Raw genomic sequence first — 6,305 nt, forward strand, 5'->3', positions numbered from 1 at the left:
TGTCAGGTTAGATGGGGAGTGTCGCTGCACAGCTATTTTACTGTCTCTCCAGAGATGTTTGATCTGGTTCAAGTCTGGGCTCTGGCTGGGCTACTCAAGTACATTCAGAAACTTATCCCGAATCCACTCCTGCGTTGTCTTGGCGGTGTGCTTAGTCGGAGGTCCTGAGAGCTCTGGAGCAGGTTTTCATCTAGGATCTCTCTCTACTTTGCTCCGTTCATCCTGACTTGTCTCCCAGTCCCTGCCGCTGAAAGACACAGCATGATGCTGCCACCACCATGTTTGGTTCCAGGTTTCCTCCAGACGTGACGCTTGGCATTCTGTCCAAAGAGTTCAATCTTGGTTTCATCAGACCAGAGAATCTTGTTTCTCATAGCGTGAGAGTCCTTTATGTGCCTTTTGGCAAACTCCAAGCGGGCTGTCGTGCCTTTTACTGAGGAGTGGCTTCCGTCAGGCCACTCTACCATAAATGCCTGATTGGTGGAGTGCTGCAGAGATGGTTATCCTGCTGGAAGGTTCTCCCATCTCCACAGAGGAACTCTGGGGCTTTGTCAGAGTGACCATCAGGTTCTTGGTCACCTCCTTGACAAAGGCCCTTCTCCCCCAATTGCTCAGTTTGGCCGAGCCGACCAACTCTATAAAGAGTCTTGATGGTTACAAACTTCTTCCATTTAAGAATTATCGAGGCATTGTGTTTTAGGGGACCTTCAATGCTGCAGACATTTTTTGGTACCATTCCACAGATCTGTGCCTCGTCACATTCCTGTCTCAGAGCTCTATGGACAGTTCCTTCAACCTCATGGCTTGGTTTTTGCTCTGACGTGCACTGTCTACTGTGGGACCTTATATAGACAGGTGTGTGCATTTCCAAATCGTGTCCAATAAATTGAATTTATCACAGGTGGACTACAATTAAGTTGTAGAAACATCTCAAGGATGATCAATGGAAACAGGATGCACCTGAGCTCAATTTCGAGTCTCGTAGCAAAGGGTCTGAATACTTATGTAAACAAGGTATCTATTTATTTTGAATCCATTTAATTCCCCCAAACCTGTTTTTGCTTTGTCATTATGGGGTATTGTGTGTAGATTGATGAGGGAAAAATGTATATAATCAATTTTAGAATAAGGTTCTAACGTAATAAAATGTGGAAGAGGGGAAGTGGTCTGTATACTTTCCGAATGCACTGTATTAACTGGGGGGGGGGGGGGATTATATCATTACAAGATTAACAACCAAACAGGAACAACAACTCATTTTCATGACCGTCCTCCACACCCGCATCTGTCTGGTGCATACTTCAGCACCAGTCCGAGGTCCCTTTACAACTGCACCTCCAGAGTGGTCGGGTCTTTTTGCTGCCCGGCACAGGTATTCAGCCATGTTGGTTCCGACCTGTTTATTAGAGAATATGCTTATGAAAATGTTGAACCAATAACCATAAGACACATGGCAAGCTCACCCATGTGTGCAAGCACACGCACACAAAATGGGACCCACTGCAAACCCACTGTTCCTAGGCCGTCATTGAAAATAAGAATTTGTTCTTAACTGACTTGCCTAGTAAAATAAAGGTAAAAAAAAAACATTGGTGGTGGGAGCAGCATTGGCAGCACCATCGGGCCATGTCACTTTTTTTTTATCTGAGGGAGAACTTCATAAGGTTTGGTGGACAGTCAAAATTGATAAAAGTTTATGAATATTTGAGGTACTTGTATTTATTTCAAAATGTTCCTGCACTAATCCTAACCATGTCTGCCTCCAGCTCTGACAGCAGATTCTCGGCATGAATATCCTTGCAGCCCAGACGCGGTATCTTTCCGGTGAAAACTGTTTTTGGTCAGCTTTGATGAACATCCAAAGTTGAGTGAATCAAAATCTGGAGCAATCCGGAGAACAGGTAGACACAAACAAATCTATGAATTTGTTTATCATTTAGATAAGAAGGGTAGATTGAAAGATAGCACGTTCAATGGCAAAATCTAAGCTTTAATGCATATCATTTTGTACATTAATGAAACTGGCACAAGAATATAAGTTATAATTAAATCATACATTGTATTCTGCCAGCAGGTAACCTACTGGTTAGAGCATTGGGCCAGTAACCAAAAGGTTGGTGGATCGAATCCTCGAGCTAACAAGGTCGATTATGGCAGCCCCCTGCACCTCTCTGATTCCAATTACAGACCATTCAGGAAGGACACCGAAATTCCAATTCTCTTCAATGCTTTTCAATGAGGTCACTTTAGAATTGGGTTTACTTTCTGAATTGACTAGAGTCTAAACGGAATTGTCCCAAACTCTGATGAGTATACTTTAGTGGATGGAAACGGATTCGACTTTAACCCTGTTGCTGGGGTGCTTATTATGACCCACCACACCTGGAGTGTCCAGCAACTATAATTAGAGATTTCCTCCATGGTCTTGGACCCGTTTTCACATATCCTCTTTGCCTCTGGACACCTCTGACTGTTATGGGCAAAACGTATTTAATGTCAAGTACATTTCACTTGGCAAATCCATATTTCACTAAATATAGTTAGTTGTGTATATCAACAAGGTTGCAGCTGATGTGGCCTAATATCATTATAGACCACATAATAAGATATCCTCGCAATCTCTAAAATACAACAGCCACAGGACAACTTTGTTTGGACGTAGTAAAGGACCATTTGCCGATCTGTTCACCGTCTGCCCTGGCAAAGGACTATGTGAACCAGAGGACCCCAGTATTTGACGGCACGCACTCTCCATATCCCTGACCGATGGCTCATCATGGTTAACTAGACGAACCCCTAGTGGAGCACCAGAATAATTTGAATCATGGTACTCTTTCAGGGTTTTAACAATGACGTCTGCACAGAGTGGCAAGGTACAGTTGAAGAGGCCAGAACTTATGGCAGGAATGGCAACTGACTGCAGATTATCTTGCTTGACCACTTTCAGAATGCTTAAAACAGCCCTTTGGAGTTGTGGTGTGACATTATCAACTTCAGATTTTCTGTCGTTGTATGGAAGGTTTGGACCCACAGCATGAAGGATCTTCCTGCATGGAAGGTATCCAGGTGGGGCGATGATAGCATCTCCTACTGACAACTTTCCTTTTCAGAAAATGTACTGGTCACTATCTTGCTGGATAGCTGGGCCACCAGCATCGCTAAGTGCTTTTGCGAGACCTCCACAATGCTTTAGCCTGTTGTTGGCAGCATTGACCACAGCATCAACACGGTGAGTGGTAAGGTCATCCTTCCACACAGACACCTTGAAGCTCTTGGATAGATGTATAGAAAACCTTTCCTCGGGGAAGACAGAGGGCTTCCTCGACTGCCCTGCACAGGTGGCATCTACACCATGGAGCACAGGTGGCATCTACACCATGGAGCACAGTAGTGCATCCAAACTTGCTTTGCAGGACGTTAGTCAGAGCCTATCCACATTGGCCTAAGATGCTAACCATCTCTTCCTCTAGAGGGATATTCAATGACTTGGCCATGGCTCACACAGCATAGGGAATCCAATGTTAACCTGTAAAGAACAAGTGTTTGAGTAAGATCATTTTAGCATATTACATTCAGAGATGAAGACCCACTGAGCACACACTGGTTGAATGAACGTCGTTTCCACAGAACCAACGTGTAATAGACGTTGAAATTACCTCTGTGCACAGTGCCCTTACAAAAAAAGATTGTAGTTTTGCAGTAAAAGTGCAGTATCTGCAGTCAACTGTGGTATTTTGGACGCAATAATTGCAAAATAACTGCAGTGTACTGCAGTTATACTGCACTCTAACTGCAGTTACAATGCAAAATTACTGCAGTAAAATGTTTTTATTTTGGACATTCCTAAGGGTGTGGACATTTGTTTTTGTATCATTAAGGAGGAGGCTATAATCAAAACTGAAAGTAAACTGACCACGTTAAATAATAATATATAATATAATAATAATAATAATATAATATATTTAACGTGATCAGTCATGTCAGTTTTATATATTTAGTAACAACCCTGGGTTTACAAGCGCGGATATCGACTGCCGCTTGAGCATGCTTTTGGGGCACAGTTGAAAAGAGGGAGTAGTGTAACAGTCGGAGAGGTGTACTGGACTTCGGGCTAGAAGGTTGAGGGTTCGAGGCCTGCCCCCTGCCTGTTTCATTACACACACACAAACAAAAAAAAATTCAATTTTGAATTGGTTATTGAATTTGAGTCTGTGGGAAATAAAGTTATGTGTCAACGTATGTATTTGTATCCATTAGCTACTGACTGTTCCAGCTGTACAACAGTGACAGTTTACTTTATTAGGGAAAGTGTGCACTCAGGAATTGTATTCGCAGCTATCTCCAAACTGGCAGCCGGGGGGCTAAAGCTAATCGGGAACGTTATCTGTTTTGTAAATTGCCCAGCTAAGTCAGTCTAAAGGAAAGCAACAAAAAGGCTAGTCAACCATAAATGCATCCAAAACACATGTCCACTAGCAGGCTAGCCCACTAACACAACGTCAGTTGACTTGGGCTAACTTTCAAACTAACTAAATCAAAGTCAGTTTCCAAATGACACGAACACGCCCGAACACTAACTGTTAGTTTGCCACAATACTTTAACAAAATCAATCGAACCAACAACTAGAGTTGTAAGGAAATTGTGACAGTATTATAGCCTACTCACCTCACAGCAACGAATGTTTTATGGAATTAGCAAATGACGACGGACTAAAAGTCCATTTATACTTGATCAGAAAAATGTGGCCAGAGGCGCTGTATGGATGGTGTGATACAATTTCACCACATCGCCCTGCGCCTGTCAAATGTTGTAACAATAAAGGAAAGCTCTGTAAAGCTTCACATTGACATGATTGGTTGACAGTAGGTGAGGGCGGGAGGTCCTGTTGACAACTTCCTACACAACAGCTCTGCGATGCTCCGCAAGAAGTACGAATGCCCTGACTTCTACAGAGGACATATTGTTTCGATGTTAAATGACGAGCCATTGATGCGACAAACCAATCTTGTTCAGCACATTGTAATACATCTGGGTATATCAAGCACACCAGTAAAAACGCTGGTGTTGCAGTAATTAAGATTTACCAACAGATGGCATCAACGTGCCATTTTACACGCTTAACATCTGTTTTATAAAATAGGACTGGAGCAATCAATTCACTAACAAAACAAACCTAATAATAATATCCAACATGTACAGTTTAGTTTTATTTCAGGTATTTAAAAAACAAACACATTTTGACAGTCTCTTCACTTTTCCCATGTCTTTATTATTATTATTATTTTATAAAATCTCTGTCAACAATCCATAAAAAGCAACCTACAGATTAAGTATTTTAGGTGGCTGGGACAGCTGCCCGCAGCGTGAAAAGACATGGGACTTTTCTGTGAGGACTACGGGATCACGCGCAGGCGTGTCACCTGACTATCCGAGGGAAGTATTGGGTGAGGGAGCGGCTGCCCTGTGATCCTCTGGCTCTTCGCCCAGTGCCTCAGGCCCCACGTTACTTGCTGTGGTTCCATCCTTTGTCATAGAACCCCTATGACCATCAGGGTTCTGAGTAGGTGCTGGCTCAGCAACCCAAAGGTCAACCCTGTTACTACAGTACAGTGATCCATTCACATCGACCATGTAGGAGCATGGGGCAACTTTTTGCACACAGGATCAGAGTCTCCAGAGGCCTGTCCGGTCCCCTGGTATCTGCTTCTTCAGCACCGTTCACCCACCCTGAGCTCAGGTAAGTAATTTGCAGATTTATGTAGATGAACTTGCCTTCAGTGATGAAGCTTATCGAGCATGTCTGTCACCACACAGGGCTCCAGGAGAGAGTTGAATACTGGCAGAGCTGCTTTTAAGCGCCGTGCCATAAGGCGCTGGGCCGGACTTCTATTCATACCTTCCGTTGGGGGTATTGCGCCACTGCAGGACTGCTTTCCAGGCATCCTTGCCCTCTCGCAGAGGTTCTTTGCAATTTTGACTGTAGTATTGCACTGCCTTCCTATTAGCGTTTGGGTGTAGTGGCGATGAGGTGAAGTGCTCGAATTTCCATTCCGCAGCAAAATTCCTGAACTCAAAGCAGGAGAATTGGGGGCCATTATCTGAGATTACCCTATCTGGCTGGCCATAGTGGGCAAACTGAGCCTTGCAGCATTTGAGCGCTGTTTCTGCTGAGAGGTCGGGGAGGAGGTCAATCTCCCAGAAGTCTGAGTAATGATCAACTAACAGAAGAAAGTCATTGCCACTGTGGTGGAAGAGATTTAGACTTACTATCTGCCAGGGGCGCGTAGGTAGCAAACACAATGCT

The 6,305-nt window shown here is 43.8% G+C and overlaps 1 pseudogene; it reads right to left on the reverse strand.

The window, feature by feature from the left end:
• Positions 1–1,389: 1,389 nt before the first annotated feature.
• On the reverse strand, positions 1,390–3,849 carry LOC135556079 (protein mono-ADP-ribosyltransferase PARP9-like; annotated as a pseudogene).
• Between the last annotated feature and the right edge of the window lie 2,456 nt (positions 3,850–6,305).

Source organism: Oncorhynchus masou, chromosome 15, assembly GCF_036934945.1.
Source record: "Oncorhynchus masou masou isolate Uvic2021 chromosome 15, UVic_Omas_1.1, whole genome shotgun sequence".
Taxonomy (NCBI): domain Eukaryota; kingdom Metazoa; phylum Chordata; class Actinopteri; order Salmoniformes; family Salmonidae; genus Oncorhynchus; species Oncorhynchus masou.